This window comes from Watersipora subatra, chromosome 8 (assembly GCF_963576615.1).
Source record: "Watersipora subatra chromosome 8, tzWatSuba1.1, whole genome shotgun sequence".
Taxonomy (NCBI): domain Eukaryota; kingdom Metazoa; phylum Bryozoa; class Gymnolaemata; order Cheilostomatida; family Watersiporidae; genus Watersipora; species Watersipora subatra.
In genome coordinates, this window is record NC_088715.1 from 62,605,045 (window position 1) to 62,631,071 (window position 26,027).

Here is a 26,027-nt window from a genome sequence, read left to right on the forward strand (position 1 = left end):
AAAGTATTTTACTTTGCGTGTTTTAGCTTACTAGCTAATGATGTTCTGTTGATTGTTTTCAAATTTTTTTTAGGACCAAGATTATAAAAGCTCATGATGTTATGTGTATCCGGCTCTGTCGCTTAATGGATAAGGCGTCTGACTTCGAATCAGAAAATTGTGGGTTCGAGTCCCATCAGAATCAACACATCATTTTAACAACCTTTTCAATCATTTTAAAAAACTGATCGAAAGGTTGAGCAGGTATATCGTTATTGTTGCCCAACGTGCCTGGAAAAACCACCGCTCCACTGTCTACCAACCAATAACCCTGCTTTTGTTAGTTTTAGTAAAATTTTTAACACGTTTTTAAACATTCAAAACTAGTAGTTGCTCACCCTTTATATTTTCGAATGTTGTTTTTAACGAAGTCAAGCAGAAAAAGCAACTCGGGCAAAACTCTGACTAGGTGTATTCAATATAAGCTGATTGTATACTCATAATCTTTGAATAAAGAAATGAGTTCGACTGTTTTAAATTAAAAAAATCGATAAATTTAAAAAATAAATTTATTACATCGGTTTTCCATATATAAACTTGTTAATGAACTATTTGAAAGATTCAGTACTTTTTGTAAACTTTTAGTTTTAACTGCAATCAAATAAGATTACACTTTTTGGTTCGATGAGAACTTATCGATTTATAGTTAAACCACAGTGATCTTGTAACAAAACTTCATAAGTTTAAGGTTAAATTCAAACCAATAATACAATATTTTCAGCATCTGGCCTTGTGACCCAATGGAAAAGGCATTTGACTACGAATCAGAAGTTTGTGGTTTCGAGCCCCATCAAGGTCAATATGTCATGTTTTGTGTCGATAAACGAGTAATTAGTACTTACAATATTGATATCGTCACATGGATTTTTGAGATTTAACAGCTCAAATTGTAAAACTTAAACTCTTTAAATTAAAAGGAATAGAATAATTTATTGAAATGGATGGTTTTAACAGCCGTCGAAACAATTACATTCAGTATCATATTATTTAACTGAATATTATAGATAAATGTAAGCTTGTAGATCCAAATTATTTTAAGAACATGTCAGAACAAAAACCAAAAAGTTTTGAAAAAGTATGTAATCCAGTTATGTATTGAATAGAAAAAAGTTATAATTCCTACATAACTTTGGAGGTCCTACAGTTAGTATTTCTAGCTCTGAATAAACAAAAAGTTATTCTTGTCAAATTATTGTTGTACATATTTGGTGTGTTTTTCAGGTCAGCGAGACAAAGTTTTAATAATGCTATTTCTGAAGTTATAAAGCATTTCAAGTCTTTGAAAATAAATGAATGGTGAATTTACAAAAAAGTATTTTACTTTGCGTGTTTTAGCTTACTAACTAATGATGTTGTGCTGATTGTTTTCAAGTTTTTTTTTAGGACTGAGATTATAAAAGCTCTTGATGTTATGTGTATCCGGCTCTGTGGCCTAATGGATAAGGCGTTTGACTTTGAATCAGAAGATTGTGGGTTCGAGTCCCATCAGAGTCAACAAATGATTTTAACAACCTTTTCAATCATTTTAAAAAACTGATCGAAAGGTTGAGTAGGTATATCTTTATTGTTGCCCAACGTGCCTGGAAAAACCACCGCCCCAATGTCTACCAACCAATAACCCTGCGTTTATTAATCTTAACAAAACATTTAACACTTTTATAAACATTCAAAACTAGTAGTTGGTCACCCTTTATATTTTCGAATGTTGTTTTTAACGAAGTCAAGCAAGAAAAGCAACTCTGGCAAAACTCTGATCAGGTGGATTCAATATAAACTGACTGTATACTCATAACTTTTAAATCAGAAAATGAGTTCGGCTGTTTTACATTCAAGAAATCGATAAATTAAAAAAAACAAAATATTTCATTACTTTTCCATATAGAAACTTGTTAATGAACTACTTGAAAGTTTCAGTACTTTTTGTAAACTTTTAGTTTTAATTGCAATCAAATAAGATTACACTTTCTGGTTCAATGAGAACTTATCGATTTATAGTTAAACAACGGTGATCTTGTAACAATTCTTCATAAGTTTAAGGTTAAATTCAAACAAGTAATACAGAGTTTTTAGCATCCGGCCTTGTGGCCCAATGGATAAGGCGTCTGATTATGAATCAGAAGACTGTGGTTTCAAGTCCCATCAAGGTCATGTTTTGTGTTGATAAAAGAGTAGTTAGTACTTACAATAATGATATCGACGCATGGATTTTTAAGATTTAACAGCTCAAATTGTAAAACTTAAACTCTTTAAATTAAAAGAAATAGAATAAATTATTGAAATGGATGGTTTTAACAGCTGTCGAAACAATTACACTCAGTATCATATTATTTAACTGAATATTATAGATAAATGTAAGCTTGTAGATCCAAATTACTTTAAGAACATGTCAGAACAACAACCAAAAAGTTTTGAAAATTTATGTAATCCAGTTATGTTTTGAATAGAAAAAAGTTATAATTCCTACATAACTTTGGAGGTCTTACAATTAGTATTTCTAGCTCTGAATAAACAAAAAGTTATTCTTGTCAAATTATTGTTGTACATATTTGGTGTGTTTTCAAAGTCAGCATGACGAAATTTTATTAATGCTATTTCTGAAGTTATTAAGCATTTCAAATCTTTGAAAATAAATGAATGGTGAATTTACAAAAAAGTATTTTACTTTGCGTGTTTTAGCTTACTAATGATGTTGTGCTGATTGTTTTCAAGTTTTTTTTAGGACCGAGATTATAAAAGCTCTTGATGTTATGTGTATCTGGCTCTGTGGCCTAATGGATAAGGCGTCTGCCTTCGAATCAGAAGATTGTGGGTTTGAGTCCCATCAGAGTCAACAGATCATTTTAACAACCTTTTCAATCATTTTATAAAATTGATCGAAAGTTTGAGTAGGTATATCTGTACTGTTGCTCAACATGTCTGGAAAAACCACTGCTCCACTGTCTACCAACCAATAACCCAGCTTTTGTTAGTTTGAGTAAAATATTTAACACTTTGTTAAACATTCAAAACTAGTAGTTGCTCACCCTTTATCTTTTCGAATGTTGTTGTTAACGAAGTCAAGCAGAAAAAGCAACTCGAAGAAAACTCTGATTAGGTGGATTCAATATAAACTGATTGTATACTCATAATTTTTAAATCAAAAAATGAGTTTGGCTGTTTTACATTCAAGAAATCGACAAAGTAAAAAAAACAAGTTATTACATTACTTTTCCATATATAAACTTGTTAATGAACTACTTGAAAGTTTCAGTACTTTTTGTAAACTTTTAGCTTTAATTGCAATCAAATAAGATTACACTTTTTGGTTCGATGAGAACTTATCGATTTATAGTTAAACAACGGTGATCTTGTAACAATTCTTTATAAGTTTAAGGTTAAATTCAAACAAGTAATAGAGAGTTTTTAGCATCCGGCCTTGTGGCCCAATGGATAAGGCGTCTGACTACGAATCAGAAGATTGTGGGTTCGAGTCCCATCAAGGTCAATATGTCATGTTTTGTGTTGATAAAAGAGTAGTTAGTACTTACAATAATGATATCGACGCATGGATTTTTGAGATTTAACAGCTCAAATTGTAAAACTTAAACTCTTTAAATTAAAAGGAATAGAATAATTTATTGAAATGGATGCTTTTAACAGCTGTCGAAACAATTAAATTCAGTATCATATTATTTAACTGAATATTATAGATAAATGTTAGCTTATAGATGCAAAATATTTTAAGAACGCGTTAGAACAAAAACAAAAAGGTTTTGGAAAAATTGTGTAATCCAGGTATGTATTGAATAGAAAAAGTAATAATTCCTACAAAACTTTGGATGTCTTAGATTTAGTATTTCTAGCTCGGAATAAACAAAAAGTTATCCATGTCAAAATATAGTTTACCTAATTGGTGTGTTTTCAAAATCAGCGTGACATAGTTTTAATAATGCTATTTCTGAAGTTATAAAGCATTTCAAGTCTTTGAAAATAAATGAATGGTGAATTTACAAAAAAGTATTTTACTTTGCGTGTTTTAGCTTACTACCTAATGATGTTGTGCTGATTTTTTTCAAGTTTTTTTTTAGGACTGACATTATAAAAGCTCTTGATGTTATGTGTATCCGGCTCTATGGCCTAATGGATAAGGCGTCTGATTTCGAATCAGAAGATTGTGGGTTCGAGTCCCATCAGAGTCAACACATCATTCTAACAATCATTTTAAAAAACTGATCGAAAGGTTGAGTGTGTATATCTTTATTGTTGCCCAACGTGCCTGGAAAATCCACCGCTCCAATGTCTACCAACCAGTAACCCGGCGTTTGTTTATCTTAACAAAATATTTAACACTTTTTTAAACATTCAAAACTAGTAGTTGCTCACCCTTTATATTTTCGAATGTTGTTTTTAACGAAGTCAAGCAGAAAAAGCAACTCAGGCAAAACTCTGATCAGGTGGATTCAATATAAACTGACTGTATACTCATAATTTTTAAATCAAAAAATGTGTTCGGCTGTTTTAAATTCAAGAAATCGATAAGTTTTAAAAAAACAAATTATTACATTACTTTTCCATATATAAACTTGTTAAAGAATAGAGAAAGCATAATATTATTATGCTTTATTATTCATCTTGAGGTGTTGACTGATGTTCTAAAAAAAGAATCAAGGAGATTGACCGACCAGAAGCTGAGATATAGCCAGCCAAACACAGGTCTACCAAAAACAAAAGTGTTTTGGTAATCATCAATATATGACGTATGAAATCGACTTGTGTGCCATTGGTCAATTAAGCCAACTAATGCGCTCTCCTATAACAATCACGGCGCTTTAATTGGTTTAATCCCTGGAAGTATAGAACAATCAAATTGGGCCTAACAACCATCGTTCCTAGAATTCCGAACCAGTCCCTTTGACGTGTAGATTAGTTTTAGCATAAAATAATTACACGCATCTATTATTTCGCAACATTTTGCTATCTTGTTAGTTCAGCTCAGTTTTGTTGTTCTCCTATTTAGCTTCCCTATTCAGACTCATCTTTAGCGTTGTTCAGATTTTTTTAACTATAGCTAATAAATAGAATCAATTAAATCAATCATCAATCTCGGTTATCATTTGGAATTTTCTACAAATTATATTAGTTACATCATTTATTCTATACGCAGTTATATTATTATTTTGTATAATATACATTATGAATATTATATAAATCATAAAAAATAATCATAGATAAGATAATAGATCAATAGAAAAATCAATGCAAAAGTTATCGTTTTCTTTTCTTATAGCAAGAGCAGCACGGTCAAGTTAGTCTTTTTAAGATTATCGCTGTATGGAACTTCCAGTCTGTTAATAGTGATGATAATCATGAAAATCAACTGAATGCTGCGGTAGATACACAGTAGAAAAATGATGAAGGAACAAAAAGTCCCATTCCTATTTCTTATTGTAAACAAATTGCAAATCGCGTATATCGCATATAGACTATACACGCGCCGTTCGTTGAACAGATGATCTTCGGAGCATATCCGTGGAGATCGAGATAAATATTGAAGCACAATAGTCAAAATCTGCTCTTCTGCTTTAAAAAATCATGGCGAGGAGTTGTGGGCAAATGCCTTTACCACACAATGTTTGGATGGTTTTCCTGAGAAACCAGAGCTAGTATGTAAATTATTTACTATCGCGAGAAGCTTTTCACATCTCGTAGCCAAAACAATCATTATACATAACGGCGGTAAGGGTGCGCAATTCCGGCACATGACCATTAAGTCGATTTTATACGTCACAGTTTTCGGGATTTTCGAAGGGTTTTCCTCTGATTCTTTATTAGGTAGACCTATGTTTGGCTGTCTATATCTCAGCTTCTAGTTGTTAATCTCCTTGATTCTTTTTTTAGAACATCAGTCAACACCTCAAGATAACTAATAAAGCATAATAATATTATGCTTTCTCTATTCTTTAATGAAATACTTGAAAGTTTCAGTACATTTTGTAAACTTTTAGTTTTAATTTGCAATCAAATAAGATTACACTTTTTCGTTCGATGAGAACTTATCAATTTATAGTTAAACAACGGTGATCTTGTAACAAATCTTCATAAGTTTAAGGTTAAATTCAAACCAATAATACAGAGTTTTTAGCATCTGGCCATGTGGCCCAATGGATAAGGCGTCTGACTACGAATCAGAAGATTGTGGGTTCGAGTCCCATCAAGGTCAATATATAATGTTTTGTGTTGATAAAAGAGTAGTTAGTACTTACAATAATGATATCGACGCATGGATTTTTGAGATTTAACAGCTCAAATTGTAAAACTTAAATTCTTTAAATTAAAAGGAATAGAATAATTTATTGAAATGGATGATTTTAACAGCTGTCGAAACAATTACATTCAGTATCATATTATTTAACTGAATATTATAGATAAATGTTAGCTTCTAGATGCAAAATATTTTAACAACGTGTTAGAACAAAAACAAAAACGTTTTGGAAAAAGTGTGTAATCCAGTTATGTATTGAACAGAAAAATTAATAATTCCTACAAAACTTTGGATGTCTTAGATGTAGTATTTCTAGCTCTGAATAAACAAAAAGTTATCCATGTCAAAATATAGTTTACCTATTTGGTGTGTTTTCAAAATCAGCGTGACATAGTTTTAATACTGCTATTTCTGAAGTTATAAAACATTTCAAGTCTTCGAAAATAAATGAATGGTGAATTTACAAAAAAGTATTTTACTTTGCGTGTTTTAGCTTACTAGCTAATGATGTTGTGTCGATTGTTTTCAAGTTTTTTCTTTAGGACCGAGATTATAAAAGCTCATGATGTTATGTGTATCCAGCTCTTTCGCCTAATGGATAAGGCGTCTGACTTCGAATCAGAAGATTGTGGGTTCGAGTCCCATCAGAGTCAACAGATCATTTTAACAACCTTTTCAATCATTTTATAAAATTGATCGAAAGGTTGAGTAGGTATATCTTTACTGTTGCTCAACGTGCCTGGAAAAAACACCGCTCTACTGTCTACCAACCGATTAACCAGCGTTTATTAATCTTAACAAAATATTTAACACTTTTTTTAACATTCAGAAATAATAGTTGCTCACCCTTTATATTTTCGAATGTTGTTTTTAACGAAGTCAAGCAGAAAAAGCAACTCGAAGAAAACTCTGATTAGGTGGATTCAATATAAACTGACTGTAAACTAATAATTTTTAAATCAGAAAATGAGTTCGTCTGTTTTACATTCAAGAAATCGATAAATTAAAAAAAACAAATTACTACATTACTTTTCCATATATAAACTTGTTAATGAACTACTTGAAAGTTTCAGTACTTTTTGTAAACTTTTAGTTTTAATTGCAATCAAATAAGATTACACTTTTTGGTTCGATGAGAACTTATCGATTTATAGTTAAACAACGGTGATCTTGTAACAATTCTTCATAAGTTTAAGGTTAAATTCAAACAAGTAATACAGAGTTTTTAACATCCGGTCTTGTGGCCCAATGGATAAGGCATCTGACTACGAATCAGAAGATTGTGGTTTCGAGTCCCATCAAGATCAATATGTCATGTTTTGTGTTTATAAAAGAATAATTAGTACTTACAACAATGATATCGACGCATGGATTTTTGAGATTTAACAGCTCAAATTGTTCTACTTAAAATCTTCAAATTAAAAGAAATAGAATAATTTACTGAAACGTATGGTTTTAACAACTGTCGAAACAATTACAACCAGTGTTATATTATTTAACTGAATATAATAGATAAATGTAAGCTTCTAGACGCAAATTATTTTAAGAACATGTCAGAACAAAAACAAAAACGTTTTGGAAAAAGTGTGTAACCCAGTTATGTATTGAAGAGAAAAAGTTACGATTCCTACAAAACTTTGGATATCTCAGATTTAGTATTTCTAGCTCTGAATAAACAAAAAGTTATCCATGTCAAAATAAAGTTTACGTATTTGGTGTGTTTTTAAAATCAGCGTGACATAGTTTTAATATTGCTATTTCTGAAGTTATAAAGCATTTCAAGTCTTCGAAAATAAATGAATGGTGAATTTACAAAAAAGTATTTTACTTTGCGTGTTTTAGCTTACTAACTAATGATGTTATGCTGATTGTTTTCAAGTTTTTTTTTAGGACCGAGATTATAAAAGCTCTTGATGTTATGTGTATCCGGCTCAGTGGCCTAATGGATAAGGCGTCTGACTTCGAATCAGAAGATTGTGGGTTCGAGTCCCATCAGAGTCAACAGATGATTTTAACAACCTTTTTAATCATTTTATAAAATTGATCGAAAGTTTGAGTAGGTAGATCTTTATTGTTGCTCAAGGTGTCTGGAAAAACCACTGCTCCACTGTCTACCAACCAATAACCCTGCTTTTGTTAGTTTTAGTAAAATATTTAACACTTTTTTAAACATTCAAAACTAGTAGTTGCTCACCCTTTATATTTTCGATTGTTGTTTTTAACGAAGTCAAGCAGAAAAAGCAACTCGGGCAAAACTCTGATCAGGTGGATTCAATATAAACTGACTGTATACTCATAATTTTTAAATCAAAAAATGAGTTCGGCTGTTTTAAATTCAAGAAATCGATAAATTAAAAAAAACAAATTATTACATTACTTTTCCAAATATAAACTTGTTAATGAACTACTTGAAAGTTTCAGTACTTTTCGTAAACTTTTAGTTTTAATTGCAATCAAATAAGATTACACTTTTTGGTTCGATGAGAACTTATCGATTTATAGTTAAACAACGGTGATCTTGTAACAAATCTTCATAAGTTTAAGGTTAAATTCAAACAAGTAATGCAGAGTTTTTAGCATCCGGCCTTGTGGCCCAATGGATAAGGCGTCTGACTACGTATCAGAAGATTGTGGGTTCGAGTCCCATCAAGGTCAATATGTCATGTTTTGTTTTGATAAAAGAGTAGTTAGTACTTACAATAATGATATTGACGCATGGATTTTTGAGATTTAACAGCTCAAATTGTAAAACTTAAACTCTTTAAATTAAAAGGAATAGAATAATTTATTGAAATGGATGGTTTTAACAGCTGTCGAAACAATTACATTCAGTATCATATTATTTAACTGAATATTATAGATAAATGTTAGCTTCTAGATGCAAAATATTTTAAGAACGCGTTAGAACAAAAACAAAAACGTTTTGGAAAAAGTGTGTAATCCAGTTATGTATTGAACAGAAAAAATAATAATTCCTACAAAACTTTGGATATCTCAGATTTAGTATTTCTAGCTCTGAATAAACAAAAAGTTATCCATGTCAAAATATAGTTTACCTATTTGGTGTGTTTTCAAAATCACCGTGACATAGTTTTAATACTGCTATTTCTGAAGTTATAAAGCATTTCTTCAAGTCTTCGAAAATAAATGAATGGTGAATTTACAAAAAAGTATTTTACTTTGCGTGTTTTAGCTTACTAGCTAATGATGTTGTGCTGATTGTTTTCAAGTTTTTTCTTTAGGACCGAGATTATAAAAGCTCATGATGTTATGTGTATCAGGCTCTGTCGCCTAATGGATAAGGCGTCTGACTTCGAATCAGAAGATTGTGGGTTTGAGTCCCATCAGAGTCAACAGATAGTTTTAACAACCTTTTCAATCATTTTATAAAATTGATCGAAAGTTTGAGTAGGTATATCTTTACTGTTGCTCAATGTGCCTGGAAAAACCACCGCTCCACTGTCTACCAACCGATTACCTAGCGTTTATTAATCTTAACAAAATATTTAACCCTTTTTTTAACATTCAAAACTAATAGTTGCTCACCCTTTATATTTTCGAATGTTGTTTTTAACGAAGTCAAGCAGAAAAAGCAACTCGGGCAAAACTCTGATTAGGTGGATTCAATATAAACTGACTGTAAACTCATTATTTTTAAATCAGAAAATGAGTTCGGCTGTTTTACATTCAAGAAATCGATAAATTAAAAAAAACAAATTACTACATTACTTTTCCATATATAAACTTGTTAATGAACTACTTGAAAGTTTCAGTACTTTTTGTAAACTTTTAGTTTTAATTGCAATCAAATAAGATTACACTTTTTGGTTCGATGAGAACTTATCAATTTATAGTTAAACAACGGTGATCTTGTAACAAATCTTCATAAGTTTAACGTTAAATTCAAACAAGTAATACAGAGTTTTTAGCATCCGGCCTTGTGGCCCAATGGATAAGGCGTCTGACTACGAATCAGAAGATTGTGGGTTCGAGTCCCATCAAGGTCAATATGTCATGTTTTGTGTTGATAAAAGAATAATTAGTACTTACAATAATGATATCGACGCATGGATTTTTGAGATTTAACAGCTCAAATTGTAAAACTTAAACTCTTTAAATTAAAAGGAATAGAATAAATTATTGAAATGGATGCTTTTAACAGCTTTCGAAACAATTACATTCAGTATCATATTATTTAACTGAATATAATAGATAAATGTAAGCTTGTAGATCCAAATTATTTTAAGAACATGTCAGAACAAAAACCAAAAAGTTTTGAAAAAGTATGTAATCCAGTTATGTTTTGAATAGAAAAAAGTTATAATTCCTACATAACTTAGGAGGTCCTACAATTAGTATTTCTAGCTCTGAATAAACAAAAAGTTATTCTTGTCAAATTATTGTTGTACATATTTGGTGTGTTTTCAAGGTCAGCGTGACGAAGTTTTAATAATGCTATTTCTGAAGTTATAAAGCATTTCAAGTCTTCGAAAATAAATGAATGGTGAATTTACAAAAAAGTATTTTACTTTGCGTGTTTTAGCTTACTAGCTAATGATGTTGTGTTGATTGTTTTCAAGTTTTTTCTTTAGGACCGAAACTATAAAAGCTCCTGATGATATGTGTATCCGGCTCTGTGGCCTAATGGACAAGGCGCCTGACTTCGAATCAGAAGATTGTTGGTTCAAGTCCCATCAGAGGCAACACATCATTTTAACAACCTTTTCAATCATTTTAAAAAATTGATCGCAAGGTTGAGTAGGTATATCTTTACTGTTGCTCAACGTGTTTGGAAAAACCACCGCTCTACTGTCTACCAACCAATAACCCTGCTTTTGTTAGTTTTAGTAAAAAAATTAACACTTTTTTAAACATTCAAAACTAATAGTTGCTCACTTTTTATATTTTTGAATGTTGTTTTTAATGAAGTCAAGCAGCAAATTCAACTCGGGCAAAACTCTGATTAGGTGGATTCAATATAAACTGATTGTATACTCATAATTTATAAATCAAAAAATGAGTTCGGCTGTATTAAATTCAAGGATTCAATAAATAAAATAAATAAAATTTAATACATCAGTTTTCCATATATAAACTTGTTGATGAACTACTTGAAAGTTTCAGTACATTTTGTAAACTTTTAGTTTTAATTGCAATCAAATAAGATTACACATTTTGGTTCTACGAGAACTTATCAATTTATAGTTAAACAACGGTGATCTTGTAACAAAACTTCATAAGTTTAAGGTTAAAGTCAAACAAGTAATACAGAGATTTTAGCATCCGGCCTTGTGGTCCAATAGATAAGGTGTCTGACTGCGAATCAGAAGAATGTGGGTTCGAGTCTAATCAGAGTCAACTCATCATTTTAAAAGGTTGAAGAGGTAAAACTTTAGTGTATTAGAAAAAACTATCGCTTCACAGTCTACCTACCAATAACTCAGCATATATATATAAAAAAATTACCCTTTGCTGAACATTCAAGATTGATATTTGCTTATCCCCTACAATTTCGAATGTTGTTTTTAACGAAGTCAAGCAGAAAAAGCAACTCGGGCAAAATTCTGTCTAAGTGGATTTGAACTGAACTGATTGCATACTTATAATCTCTAACTCAAAAATTGAGTTTAACTGTTTTAAATTCAAGAAATCGATAAATTTAAAAGTTTATTACATTAATTTTCCATATAAAAACTTGTTAATGAACTACTTGAAAGTTTCAGTACCTTTTGTAAACTTTTAGTTTTAATTGTAATCAAATAAGATTACACTTTTTGGTTCTAGAAGAACTTATCGATTTATAGTTAAACCGCGGTGATCTTGTAACAAAACTTCCTAAGTTTAAAGTTAAATTCAAACAATTATTACAGCATTTTTAGCATCTCGCCTTGTGGCCCAATGGATAAGGCATCTGACTACGAATCAGAAGAATGTGGCTTCGAGTCCCATCAAGGTCAATATGTCATGTTTTGTGTTGATAAAAGAGTAATTAATACTTACAATAATGATATCGACGCATAGATTTTTGAGATTTAACAGCTCAAATTGTAAAACTTAAACTCTTTAAGTTAAAAGGAATAGAATAATTTATTGAAATGGATGGTTTTAACAGCTATCGAAACAATTACACTCAGTATCATATTATTTAACTGAATATTATAGATAAATGTTAGCTTCTAGATGCAAATTATTTTAAGAACATGTCAGAACAAAAACCAAAAAGTTTTGGAAAAAGTGTATAATCTAGTTATGTAATGAATAGAAAAAAGTTATAATTCCTACATAACTTTGGATGTCTTACAATTAGTATTTCTAGCTCTGAATAAACAAAAAGTTAGTCTTGTCAAATTTTTGTTGTACATATTTAGTGTGTTTTCAAGGTCAGCATAACATAGTTTGAGTATAGCTATTTCTGATGTTATAAAGCATTTCAAGTCTTCGAAAATAAATGAATGGTGAATTCACCAAAAAAGTATTTTACTTTGCGTGTGTTAGCTTACTAACTAATGATGTTGTGTTGATTGTTTTCAAGTTTTTCTTTAGGACCGAGATTATAAAAGCTCATGATGTAATGTGTATCCGGCTCTGTCGCCTAATGGGTAAGGTGTCTGACTTCGAATCAGAAGATTGTTGGATCGAGTCCCATCAGAGTCAACAGATCATTTTAACAACCTTTTCAATCATTTTAAAAAATTGATCGAAAGTTTGAGTAGGTATATCTTCACTGTTGCTCAACGTGCCTGGAAAAACCACTGCTCCACTGTCTACCAACCAATAACCTTGCTTTTGTTAGTTTTAGTAAAATATTTAACACTTTGTTAAACATTCAAAACTAGTAGTTGGTCACCCTTTATATTTTCGAATAGTGTTTTTAACGAAGTCAAGCAGAAAAAGCAACTCGGGGAAAACTCTGATTAGGTGGATTCAATATAAACTGATTGTATACTCATAATTTTTAAATCAAAAAATGAGTTCGGCTGTTTTAAATTCAAGAAACCGATAAATTAAAAAAAAATTATCAGATTACTTTTTCATATAGAAACTTGTTCATGAAATACGTGAAAGTTTCAGTACATTTTGTAAACTTTTAGTTTTAATTGTAATCAAATAAGATTACAATTTTTGGTTCGATGAGAACTTATCAATTTATAGTTAAACCACAGTGATCTTGTAACAAAATTTCATAAGTTTAAAGTTAAATTCAAACCAATAATACAGAGTTTTTAGCATCCGGCCTTGTGGCCCAATGGATAAGGTGTCTGACTTCGAATCAGAAGATTGTTGGTTCGAGTCCCATCAGAGTCAACAGATCATTTTAACAACCTTTTCAATCATTTTAAAAAACTGATCGAAAGTTTGAGTAGGTATATCTTTATTGTCGCTCAAAGTGCCTGGAAAAACCACCGCTCCACTGTCTACCAACCAATTATCCTGCGTTTATTAATCTTAACAAAATATTTAACACTTTTTTAAACATTCAAAACTAATAATTGGTCACCCTTTATATTTTCGAATGTTGTTTTTAACGAAGTCAAGCAGAAAAAGAAACTTGGGCAAAACTCTGACTAGGTGGATTCAATATAAACTGATTTTATACTCATAATCTTTAAATCAAAAAATGAAATCGGCCTTTCTAAATTCAAAAATTCGATAAGTTGAAAACAAAATGTATTACATTAGTTTTCCATATAGAAACTTGTTAATGAACTACGTGAAAGTTTCTGTACATTTTGTAAACCTTTAGTTTTAATTGTAATCAAATAAGATTACAATTTTTGGTTCGATGAGAACTTATCGATTTATAGTTAAACCATAGTGATCTTGTAACAAAATTTCATAAGTTTAAAGTTAAATTCAAACCAATAATACAGAGTTTTTAGCATCCGGCCTTGTGGCCCAATGGATAAGGCGTCTGACTACGAATCAGAAGATTGTGGGTTCGAGTCCCATCAGTGTCGACACATCATTTTAACAACATTTTCAATATTTTAAAAAAATTGATCGAAAGGTTGACTTGGTAAAGCTTTACTTTTGCTCAATGTGTCTAGAAAAGCCACCACTCCACTGTCTACCAATCGATTACCCTGCGTTTATTAATTTCAACAAAATATTTAACACTTTTTTAAACATTCAAAACTAATAGTTGCTCAACCTTTATATTTTCGAATGTTGTTTTTAGCGAAGTCAAGCAGAAAAAGCAACTCGGGCAAAATTCTGATTAGGTGGATTCAATATAAACTGATTGTATACTCATAATCTTTAAATCAAAAAATAAGTTCGGCTGTTTTAAATTCAAGAAATCGATAAATTAAAAAAAAATTTATTACATTAATTTTCTATATATAAACTTGTTAATGAACTACTTGACAGTTTCAGTACTTTTTGTGAACTTTTAGTTTTAATTGTAATCAAATAATATTGCACTTTTTGGTTCGATGAGAACTTTTCGATTTATAGTTAAACCACAGTGATCTTGTAACAAAACTTCATAAGTTTAAGGTTAAATTCAAACCATCAATACAGTATTTTCAGCATCGGGCCTTGTGACCCAATAGAAAAGGCGTCTGACTACGAATCAGAAGAAGGGTTCGGGTCCAATCAAGGTCAATGTGTCATGTTTTGTGTTGATAAAAGAGTAATTATTACTGACATTAACAATAATGGCACTTGGATTTTTGAGATTTATCCGTTCAATTTCTAAATCTTAAAATATTTACTTTAAACTAACTGGAATAATTTACTGAAAGGTATGTTTTTAACAACTGTCGAAACAATTACATTCAGTGTCATATCTTTAAATCGATGACAACTGATCCATTGGCCCTTTGGCCCAATGAATAAGGTGTCTGCCTGTGAATCAGAAGCTTGTGGGTTTGAGTCCCATCAAGTTCAATATGTCATGTTTTGTGTTGATAAAAGAGTAATGAGTACTTATGATAATGATATCAACGCATGGAATTTCGAGATTTAGCAGCTCAAATTCTAAAACATAAAATCTTCACTTCAAGTGAAATAATGTAAAATCATTTATTTAATTGTTTGTTATTAAGAATAGTCGAAACCATTCCATTCAGTGTCATATCTTCAAACTTGATTGTAGTACATAAAATCAAGCTTTTTGAAATGTTTTGATGGAAACTATTAATTTTATTTTTTGCATAGGATTATGAGTGTGGTGATTTCATTGGTTATTACGCGGGGTACAAACTTTATTGAGTACCGTGAAACCTGAAAAACATTCCAGTACTATTTTTATACCAACTCGTTAAGGCCATGGTTTATGAATGCATAACATATGAAAAATCACAGTACAATATAAAAGCATGTAAAAGTACTGAACATAACTGAATTGTCACAAGAAACAATATACCATGGTATAATAAAATAAAACAGCATATGCAACTAACATGTAGTCTCTAGTACATAATCCCATGGAAATTAACAGCTTAAATATTAAGAATAGTCATTCAGATCTGGCTGCCTTCCATAGAAGCCAAAGACACGTTACGCTATGAGTTAAACACAACCTTAGCTCATGACTCAAAGTTGGCTACTATCATTGGTCAGCACGGATTAGGCTAATTTGACTCTGCATGAACTCCAAGAATGCTAAGCTAATAAAATTTTCTTACATGCCTATCAAAATTTTTTAATTTTTTTGTAATACTTTTTTTGTAATACATGTTGTTGTTTGTTTTTTGGTTTGTTAATTGCTGAATAATTCAACTAAATTATTAATAATGAACCATCCTACATGATTTACCAAAGATTCCCTCAGCTTTTGGTGACAACAGAGCTGTCTGAAAACTTTTATCTGGCTTTGCCATTGGTAAGAATCTATATTTTTTATAAGACCCATGCTAACAATTTATGGACTAACGAAGTTACGCAATACATTCTAGCACTTCAACTTTGACCTTTTTTATTTTAATCTCATGATTATGATTGTCTGAACAAATTTATAGTTCAAATATATTCACCATATAGCCTTAAGCCTTAGCCTAGCCTAAGCCATAGCCTTAGGCCTACTTATTTTAAAATTTTTATATTGCACATTGTTTTCATAACTAGAATTTTGTTGTCATAGATAGCCTATGCATAACTATTTTCATAGAGCTTTTATTTGTCCCCTTTTGTTTAAACAGTACTCATATCAATCCTCAAGCTTGCTTTTTACATATTGTATGCATTCAGTTCCAACATCATTATATTAGTCAGACTATTCACTAGCTTTTTACTTAGACTATAGTTTTTTTGTGTTTCTCTTTTTCATGTTGCTGTTGTACACTGCTTTTTAGTTAGTTTACTCACTGCGGTACCTTGTCAAAAACATTGTAAAATATGACTATTGATTACCACAATAAAGATTGCTCATATATATATATATAGTTATCAGACAGCTTTTCGAAACAAAAAATACCTAGCTGATAATAACAAAATTGACCAATCCAATGCAAGCATTGCTAATGTGGTTCTGACAAACACTAGCACACTGTTTTAGCTTCATCAAAGTCCTGAACATACTAGGGTCTGTTTAGGCTTCAAACATTGTTTTGTTTGCAACCACATTTTTAACATGAGATAATCACACAGCTCTGGAATGTAGACCAAGACCCCAACCTCTCAACCCACCTATCTCTAAATCATATAGTTTCTGAGCACTCTGTAGTTTTGAGCTATTTATCAATGTTGTTTGTTGAATTACAAGCATTTATCAAGTTTCCAAAGTTAAAAATACTCAACTAATATCAAAAGGTCAAAAGGTCAGCTCAGTTTCTATAATCAGTATAGACTGTGAGATGGCTGTTTAGAACAATTATGAAGCCAACTCCCATTCTTTACTATCGTTAGGTAGTGGTACAGGTACTAGGTATAACTAGGTAATGGTACAGGTACTAGGTATCACTAAGTACTGATACGGGTATTAGGTATCACTTAGTACTGATACAGGGATTAAGTGACACTAGGTAGTGGTACAGGTACTAGGTATCACTAGGTTGTGGTACAGTTACTAGGTATCACTAGGTACTGATACAGGTACTAGGTATCACTAGGTACTGAAAAATGTACTAGGTATCACTAGGTACTGGTACAGGTACTAGGTATCACTAAGTAGTGGTACAGGTACTAGGTATCACTAGGTACTGATACAGGTACTAGGTATCACTTGGTACTGATACAGGTAATATGTATCACTTGGTACTGATACAGGTATTAGATGATGCTAGGCAGTGGTACAGGTACTAGGAATCATTAGGTAGTGGTACAGGTACTAGGTATCACTAGGTAGTTTTACGGGTACTAGATATCGCTAGGTACTGATACAGGTACTAGGTATCACTTGGTACTGATACAGGTACTAGGTGACACTAGGTAGTGGTACAGGTACTAGGTATTACTAGGTAGTGGTACAGGTACTAGGTATCACTAAGTACTGATACAGGTACTAGGTATCACTAAGTAGTGGTACAGGTACTAGGTATCACTAAGTAGTGGTACAGGTACTATGTATCACTAGGTACTGATACAGGTACTAGGTATCACTTGGTACTGATACAGGTAATAGGTATCACTTGGTACTGATACAGGTATTAGATGATGCTAGGCAGTGGTACAGGTACTAGGAATCATTAGGTAGTGGTACAGGTACTAGGTATCACTAGGTATTGGTACAGGTACTAGGTGACACTAGGTATTTTATAGGTACGACTCTAGGTATCACCTAGAGTAGTACATATACATACCTGGAACATAAAAGAGTTTAGACAATTGTTTAGGCATTGTTTTATATAAAGCCTCACTTCCGGTGATGGCATTCGTTCAGAAAATTTACATACACTTGCATTGCTGAATTTACTTTTACACTTTCTGAAGCTTAGAACTAGGGCTAAACATATTGACTAAAGGACTTTTATACCAGTCTAAACTAGCAAATATAGGTTAGACTAGAAAATAGATTAACTTGTATTGTTTAAGTGTACGGCCTGCCTGCAGGCACTGGAGCTTCACATCATGGAACAAAGTTGATGAGAATTAATGTTGGTCCTGATTGAAAAAAGTAGGTTTGGAGCCTCAACATAAACAATACCGTTGTATGATACCTCACTACTTTGTCCTTTTCAACTTTCACTTATTTATAGATTAATTACCAAGATTTACAGCGTATTGATTTTGAGCTGGACATATATGATTATTCATTGTTGTACAAAATTTTACAGTAGTAGTAACCTTGGAAATCACTTCAATCATGAGCTTTATAATACTACTGTTGCAATGATTCAGATGGAGGCCCAGGCTTGGTTATGAATCTGAGTATGCTGCTAATATGGATGATCACACATTCCTTTTCAAAATTCAATTTTCATGGGCAGGGAACAAGGAATGGAATTTTAATAATACAGTATGCATGCACTACTAACCAAAAGACTTTCCTTCCAAAGTCTGGTTGTGCATCAGCGAGTTTCTAAATATTATTAATTTTAGCATAGACGTGCTTAAAATGTTGTTTTAGTTTTTTTAAGTCGTGAAATGCTGCTCTCCTCGCATTCAATTCCACCAAGCAAACAACAATCAACTACGGGTCTGCAAAGGTTTACTTCAATGTACCCTTAAAGGTTCTATACTTAATTTACATCACACTGACCTCTTAAATTAGTTTTAGTGCCAAGCAGTTGTGCAGCACCTCATTGTGGTAATCAAGTCTGAGGGTTTACTTTTCATCGGTTTTCAAAGACTGACTTACTGCGGAACCAACGGCTGGTGAATATGAAATGTCTCTCCTCTTTCAACTCTGGTAAAGTTGACAAACTGTGGCAGCCCACCAGCTCATCACATTTTTGCTAAGTATTTTATAACATTTTATAAAGAGATTAAGTTTAGTACTAAGTACTAGGTACAAAAGACCACCTATTTAATGTCTTAACAATAATGATGCTAGTAAAAGTAGAAGCTGATACTTAGTGTAAAGGAATCTTCTACAGGACTAAAAATTCATAACTTTGAAAGAAGTCTTAGTCTTTGTAGGCAACTCATGTCATCACCCATTGTGGCACTTCAGCTGGTTTGTTTTCTTGAGGGTTGGTTAGGTTTATTATTCTTATGTAGTGCTATATTTTTAGCCCATTATGGAAAATTTTCTAGGTAGATCGATTGTTATGAAAAAATGTAAGCATTACTTCTGTTAATGTTACTTAAAATATATATCGCTGATTTGATTTTTATTTCAGGCGCGCTTTACAGACAACTGCTATTCACAAGTGAGAGGCGTAAAATTTTTGAAGAAAGATGCAGTTCTTATGGTGTTTTATTTTGCACCTGCAAAATCACAGCCAAAGAGAAGAGCACACTTTCGTTTAGCAAACTCCTCTGGTAACTATAATAATATTGTTTTACTTAGTTTAATTTGCTGTAACATGATGAAGCTGTTGAATGACAAGGCGAAAAAGTGTTTAGCCCTATTGGAATATTGAAATATCCGAGTGGCAATTTCACCCATTTTATTAATTGATTTTATAGGTATAAGTTTAAAGTGACCTTATTTTATGCAGTCATTATAGAACAAGTGCCTGTAGATGGCGATGTGAGGGGAATACATCTCAGTAGCCCAGCATATTGACCATAGTTGCATATCTATGAGTAAGCATTTTCTAGTAGTTTATTATATATTATATTCACTAAATATTGATGGCATTGTATAGCCTATGTGCATAGTGCAGGACTAACATGTTGTAGCCTAATGTTATTCTCTGAAGTGCTGTAACATCAATAAAATATTTGTTGACTATGTTATAAGTTGCTTTGCAGATGTCTCCTCCAGTATTAACAGTGACAGCCACCTACAAGAGACTATTCCTAACGATGAACATCCTGACGAGTCTGAGTGTACTGAAGTGGTTACATGTAAGTGGTGAGTCAATGAGGTCACCATGGTCGAGAAATCTTTTCTTTACTATCTTTCTAGCTGGGTGTTGAAGGTAATTGAATCGTGTACAGATTGTTGCATGATCACGACACTGAAGGAACCCGTTGCAGCTCTTAGAGAGGTGGCCTTACACATCGTTAGAAAAGAGTATTACGAATGAGCACAAAAGCACCTAACACGACAAGTATTCACGAAGTTAGAGTTTGCAGAGAACGTTTTTAGACAGTGGGCTCCAGCACTAGATGATACCCAGAATTCACTGATTGACCTTTTGTGGAACAAGTTGACACACGCAAGCTTTAAAACAGAAACAGCCTGTAAGCATAACACGCTAGAACTTATCATTAAGAAATTCCTACTTTCTAGGATTCACTTTTATTGTAAAAAAATACCAAGCTAGCTGAGGTAAACTCTTTCACACATAGATTCCAAATCCATGGCTGATCTGGTGAAGAGCTTTACTATTTTGCCATTTCAGTATTGTCCATTGGCTTTGTTTTTGCTTATATTTAAATATTGTAGGTTCGCTATATTTGTCTTAGTAATTAGAATGTGACATTATTTGTGTATTGTAACTTTATGCATATTGTGTTTGTATTTTTAGATGTGTGTCTGTCTATATCTGAAAACTGAATTTTTGGTTTTGCCACTAAATATGCAAAATATTTGTAAATTATACATTGTCCATTGCATATTTTTGTAACATATAGTAAGTGTATACTGTATCATAAATTTGTTAGATGTACCACCGGCGCTAAAAATCCGGTTTTTTATATCATACTGTTAAAGTTGTGAAATTAACATTTTAATTTATCGATTATTAAAGTAATGTTTTGGTTGCTATTTTTGTTTCAGATGTCAGTGTAGCCAAATCAAGAAGCTGAAAACATCTATATGTATAACTTGTACGGTCAAAGTAATTCTCAGAATTTTTGCCATTTACTCAATCAAAAGTGGAGTTTACCAATTATTTTATATATTTTATCTCACAAACAAACTCGAGCAGAGTGAATGTTTGAGAGTTTTATGATAAATGCATGTGCACACAACTCACGAAAATTATTCATCAACAACGTCGCAAACCCTTGTACCAAAATCTCATCAACAAATTTAATCATTTTTCAGTGGAGTCGTTTAAGTATAATAACGATACAAAACACAAAAAAACCTATTTAATTATGTTACCATATCTTTGTAAATTGTCAACACTATCTTAAAACTTACCCATCTAATAGGATTATACACAAATAGACAGATTAATTTGGCCGAAAATCGTTATTAAAACTTGCCAGGCCTTACTTTCATCAACATTAAGGCCGGCAAACGAAACGCCGAGCGACAGAGAATAGAACCATTAAGTCGTGCGCATTTTACGAAAAAATAACGTACACATTTCACCAGTTTATAGCATTGGCAAATTACCAAAGATTTTTGTAATTAACGTAGACGTACTAAAATATAATCGTTTCTTTTTTGCCGATTTCAAAGTAGCTGACATTTTTGACACTTTTGAGTACTTTGGTATTTTAACTGATGTCCAAAACAGTGAAAGTAAAGGAAATGACGATGATATTTTTTTCTAACGATTCTTATGAGATTATTACAATATTTAGTTATAAGTTTGGATGACTATTGAAGTTTTATAGTCACACTAACAACATCGATGATGGGCAACATGTTACTGTTATTATTTTTTCTAAATAGTTTTGTTGAATAGATTTTCTAAAAATCTGTATAAATATCACAACTTTTTGATATCTTGATATTGTTAGCTATGACGTTTTGAAATGTAAACGAAATTGTGCAATGGTTTTCTATTCTTACTGTATTACTATATTAATAACATTGGTTATTCTAATAATATCAGTGCATTTTACTTCTAATATTGCATTTCTCCTATTGCGGGGGGAGAGATATAAGCATATAATCTTTTCCTTTCATTATTGCTGTTTTTTGTATATAATAACACCTACATCCAGTACAATACAGCTACCATTGCAGTGATCCTATTGCACTGCAGTGCCATTTGACTGCTAATGTTGCATTTCTCAACCATCAGTATACCCTTTCGTTTTTCCAATATCACTTTGGTCGTGGGCTGTATGACAGGGTAATTTCTAGTATAATTATATACTGTATATTATATGATATACAATTTTGGGGTTATCTTATCTTTTTTAAAATCTAGGAAAAGAAATCTTCCAATATATGGGAGTTACCAACAAAATAAAAAATGGAGAAGTGGAATTGTTGTAGTTAATTAACCCTAACTACTTTTTCAAGTGGTTTTTGGAGGGTGAAAGTTAGTGTCTCAGTAATATGCTATTAACTAGAGGTGTGGCGTTTCTGCCGCCACGGCTAACTAACTATGACTTCATTGTCTAAACTCTCATAATCGTAATGTTATCCTAATCACTAGGTACTTTTACAGGTACTACATGTAGGTATCACTATGTGCCCGTACCGGTACTAGGTGCCACTAGGTGCCAGTACAAGTACTAGGTATCACTTAGCCTGTCTCGACAAGCTGTTGTTTTTGCGTAGTTGCTCCCCCGTCGAGCGGCGAGCAACAACAGCTTGTCACAAGACGTACTGCACCTGATGCATCAGCTGCATATATAATGAGTTGTTCTCTTCCGTCTACGTGGCTTGGCTGCGATGTTATTCTGGTTGCTCCATTGGTAATCATAACGGATTTCACGCAAAAATTTATGTAGAAAAATTAAGATAAGAATGTTTAACTGGCGAACCCTCTCTGCAGTAAACTTTATTAGAATTTGAGAACTTAGGCAACAACAGCGACTAAACATGTCGTTATTGTGCGCTCAGTCAGTTTTATTTCTATTTTTGTATCAGTCAGTTTTATTTGTCCTTATGGATTTTATTTTGAGTTAATTTTATTCTTAAGTTCTACTAAAGTTTATCACAGAAACTCGTTTTTGGTTAAACGTTGTAATCTTGTTTTTTTCTACATAAATTTTTGCGTGAAATCCGTTATGATTACCAATGGAGCGACCAACATAACATCGCGGCCAAGCCGCGTAGACGAAAGAGAACAACTCCATATAAGTGCAGCTGATGCACCAGGTGCCGTACGTCTTGTGACAAGCTGTTGTTGCTCGCCGCTCGACGGGGGGACAACTACGCAAAACAACAGCTTGTCAAGACAGGCTAGGTATCACTAGGTAACTTTAGAATAAGTTATAATGTTTTTGGCAAACCTTTGGTTGCTATTATGTTTGTTTTAATATTTTAGTAAATTTATCATATTGATTAACAATACAAACTGCTACTTGGTAAGGCCAGGGAGAGTAATGATATGTTTACTGCTTGTATCAAACTTGGCTTGTATCAAAGTTCAACCACAAAGGCTAGTCAGTCACAGCTATGCACGTTTATCATCAAATTTTATTGAGTCTATTGACAAGAACCAGTAGTCACAGTTTCACATGGTATAACTATCACTCACTTTTAAACATAGTAAAAAGTTCAATCACATAAAATATTTTTGTAAAACTAAATAATATTTTGTAATTTTATTTTTTTAAATAGCTGAGAAAGCTGCATAATATTGTAGACTTCCAAATGCTTTGATTAAAATCAGTGTTATAAATTTTTAATTAGTACTGTTATGCTGGCATATTCAAATGGTCAACGTCTGTCTCTGTCTCTCTCTTCCTTCTCTCTCTTGCTATTTCTTGCTATGTCTTGCTGTCCGTCGCTGTCTCTTGCTTCTCTCGCTGTACCTCACTCGATCTCACGATATCTCTCACTCTTTTGCTCTCTCCTTCTTTCACTATCCTACTCGTTTTTTCGCTCTTTTAGTCTCTTGCTCTTTCGCTCTCTTGCTCTTTCATTCTCTCCCTCTTTCATTCTCTCCCTCTTTTGCTCTTTCCCTCTTTCGCAGTTTCTCATTCTCTCTCTATTTTGATAATAAATGTTTATGGTTTACGCTTCATCTCTGGCTTGTAAAAAAATATGTTTTTTGCTTTTTCTTGTTTTTATTTTTGTGTCTAGTTTCTTCAACTATGTGTTACAATTAGCTACATATTTTTTATCTAAGTTTGGGTCCACTCATTACTGCTTATTTTGTTGAGCTTTGGATACAATAGTTGTCTTGGTAAATCGCTCATCACCTATCTTGCTAATGATGTAAAGTTGTTGTAAAGTATAATTTATACCAAGTTAATGTGTCACACATTAATTTGGTAAATTGAACTTTACAACAATAATCACCAGACTTTTCTATAAAGTTTGTTCCATAATTTAAATTACATGAAACTTCTTAAACATTCCAAAAATGCTGATTTGTATTCTACCATCTAATATAATGCTGGCCTAATAAACAAATTAAGCAATGAAAAAAATTACAAGTAATAAATTCAAAGAAAAAATGAAATAAAATAATGAGCAAAAATGAAGAAAACGGAAAGCTAAAAATAAATTGTTGAACAATTCAAGTGAATTAAAAAACTGAGTTACTTTTAAAATGTTTTATTGAATATTAATGATGCTATATTACGAAGAGTTTGAAAATTTTTGAAATATTCAACATAATAGATGAACTTACAGAAAAACCTGGTCAAAAACTGGCCATTCAGCTCTTCAATAAGTCTATCAAAAAGATAAAATAATGACCTCAGAAGAGCTTACATCTACTCAGGTGGTTATGAGCATTGCTACTAAAAGGTTTGCAGCTGTTAAATTGTTAAAGATTGCGGTGCTTCTTGATGTTGCTGAAAAGATTTTTTGTGTTAGTGAACAATTATTTGAGATGTACTAGCAAGTAAACACGGCGTCACAAGGTTTCGTCTTTTTTTATTTACTACTCGAAGTGAGCCAGTTTTCATTTCAATCGAATATTTGTTTCAAACTCCGAATACAAGTCATAAGTTTTATAGTCATTTCTTGCTAGTACCAATCTCCTCTGATTGCAACAATCAACTTGCTTGCTTTCAAGTGAACCTTTCGGAGATGTAATTACAGAAGGTATTCAGAGCTTGTCGTGGACACATTATTTTTTCCTATTGACAGTGGTGACACTAAGTTTATCTTGTTCATTGACTATTTAATAACTCTAAAAGCGGCCACAATAGGAATGTGTCATCTCATTTACCCACTAGTCTAGACTACTGATCGGGCGATGAGCTCTCATGATTGATTGCATTTGTAAATTGTTGTGGATTTCTTCATATCAATTTGGATGACCTTTTGTTAAGCCTTATTGTGTCACTTGACTACAAGTATGAGTAACAGGTACTTTGGGGTTTTTTTTGTAACAGACGTAAATTATCATTGATGTTGATTCCTGTAGTTTGAAGAAAGGTAAGTAGTAGCAAGGTGACATCATATTTTCATGCATGAGGATCAGCCTTGCAATCATCTATCTTAACTATTTGGGCACACTTTCTGCAGTTTGTCAATGTTGATGTGTTTTTCTTTTGCTGACTATGGTATCAAAGCAATTGGGTGATAGGAGCTGCAACCAATGTGCCAACTGTCCTTCTGGATGAGCCCTCTAGATTAACCTAGTCAGAATGATGTGGTAACCTTTAGTTTATATGCCATTTGCAAAATAAGTGTGCTATAAAGTCTTTTTACATTCCTATTTTTGTTACGTTGTTCATTAGATGCGATTTTTGCACTTTTTAAGTATAGTAATATTTTACCCTTTTTGTCTATCGAGTACTTGATAAGTCTGCTACCAGATTATGTGACATTAGTTTGTCTGCCCAGTAGAAAGGTTTGAAAAGTCAAAATGAAATCTATCTCTCATCCCCTAGTATCTTAAATGCTTTTTGTTAGTGTTCATCCCAGTCAACAATG

General features: G+C 32.1%; 12 non-coding genes across 12 annotated transcripts; all 12 read left to right on the forward strand.

Annotated features, from left to right (window-relative positions):
• Positions 1-1,460: 1,460 nt before the first annotated feature.
• On the forward strand, positions 1,461-1,533 carry Trnaq-uug (transfer RNA glutamine (anticodon UUG)). Its single transcript has one exon. It is a non-coding gene; the product is annotated as a tRNA-Gln (tRNA).
• A 581-nt stretch (positions 1,534-2,114) lies between these two features.
• Trnah-aug (transfer RNA histidin (anticodon AUG)) lies at positions 2,115-2,187 on the forward strand. The gene has a single exon. It is a non-coding gene; the product is annotated as a tRNA-His (tRNA).
• A 609-nt stretch (positions 2,188-2,796) lies between these two features.
• On the forward strand, positions 2,797-2,869 carry Trnar-ucg (transfer RNA arginine (anticodon UCG)). The gene has a single exon. It is a non-coding gene; the product is annotated as a tRNA-Arg (tRNA).
• A 581-nt stretch (positions 2,870-3,450) lies between these two features.
• On the forward strand, positions 3,451-3,523 carry Trnar-acg (transfer RNA arginine (anticodon ACG)). The gene has a single exon. It is a non-coding gene; the product is annotated as a tRNA-Arg (tRNA).
• A 621-nt stretch (positions 3,524-4,144) lies between these two features.
• On the forward strand, positions 4,145-4,217 carry Trnar-ucg (transfer RNA arginine (anticodon UCG)). The gene has a single exon. It is a non-coding gene; the product is annotated as a tRNA-Arg (tRNA).
• Positions 4,218-6,165: 1,948 nt separating this feature from the next.
• Positions 6,166-6,238, forward strand: Trnar-acg (transfer RNA arginine (anticodon ACG)). The gene has a single exon. It is a non-coding gene; the product is annotated as a tRNA-Arg (tRNA).
• A 1,276-nt stretch (positions 6,239-7,514) lies between these two features.
• Trnar-acg (transfer RNA arginine (anticodon ACG)) lies at positions 7,515-7,587 on the forward strand. The gene has a single exon. It is a non-coding gene; the product is annotated as a tRNA-Arg (tRNA).
• Positions 7,588-8,208: 621 nt separating this feature from the next.
• Positions 8,209-8,281, forward strand: Trnar-ucg (transfer RNA arginine (anticodon UCG)). The gene has a single exon. It is a non-coding gene; the product is annotated as a tRNA-Arg (tRNA).
• Positions 8,282-8,862: 581 nt separating this feature from the next.
• Trnar-acg (transfer RNA arginine (anticodon ACG)) lies at positions 8,863-8,935 on the forward strand. The gene has a single exon. It is a non-coding gene; the product is annotated as a tRNA-Arg (tRNA).
• A 625-nt stretch (positions 8,936-9,560) lies between these two features.
• Positions 9,561-9,633, forward strand: Trnar-ucg (transfer RNA arginine (anticodon UCG)). Its single transcript has one exon. It is a non-coding gene; the product is annotated as a tRNA-Arg (tRNA).
• Positions 9,634-10,214: 581 nt separating this feature from the next.
• Trnar-acg (transfer RNA arginine (anticodon ACG)) lies at positions 10,215-10,287 on the forward strand. Its single transcript has one exon. It is a non-coding gene; the product is annotated as a tRNA-Arg (tRNA).
• A 3,878-nt stretch (positions 10,288-14,165) lies between these two features.
• On the forward strand, positions 14,166-14,238 carry Trnar-acg (transfer RNA arginine (anticodon ACG)). Its single transcript has one exon. It is a non-coding gene; the product is annotated as a tRNA-Arg (tRNA).
• Positions 14,239-26,027: the final 11,789 nt, after the last annotated feature.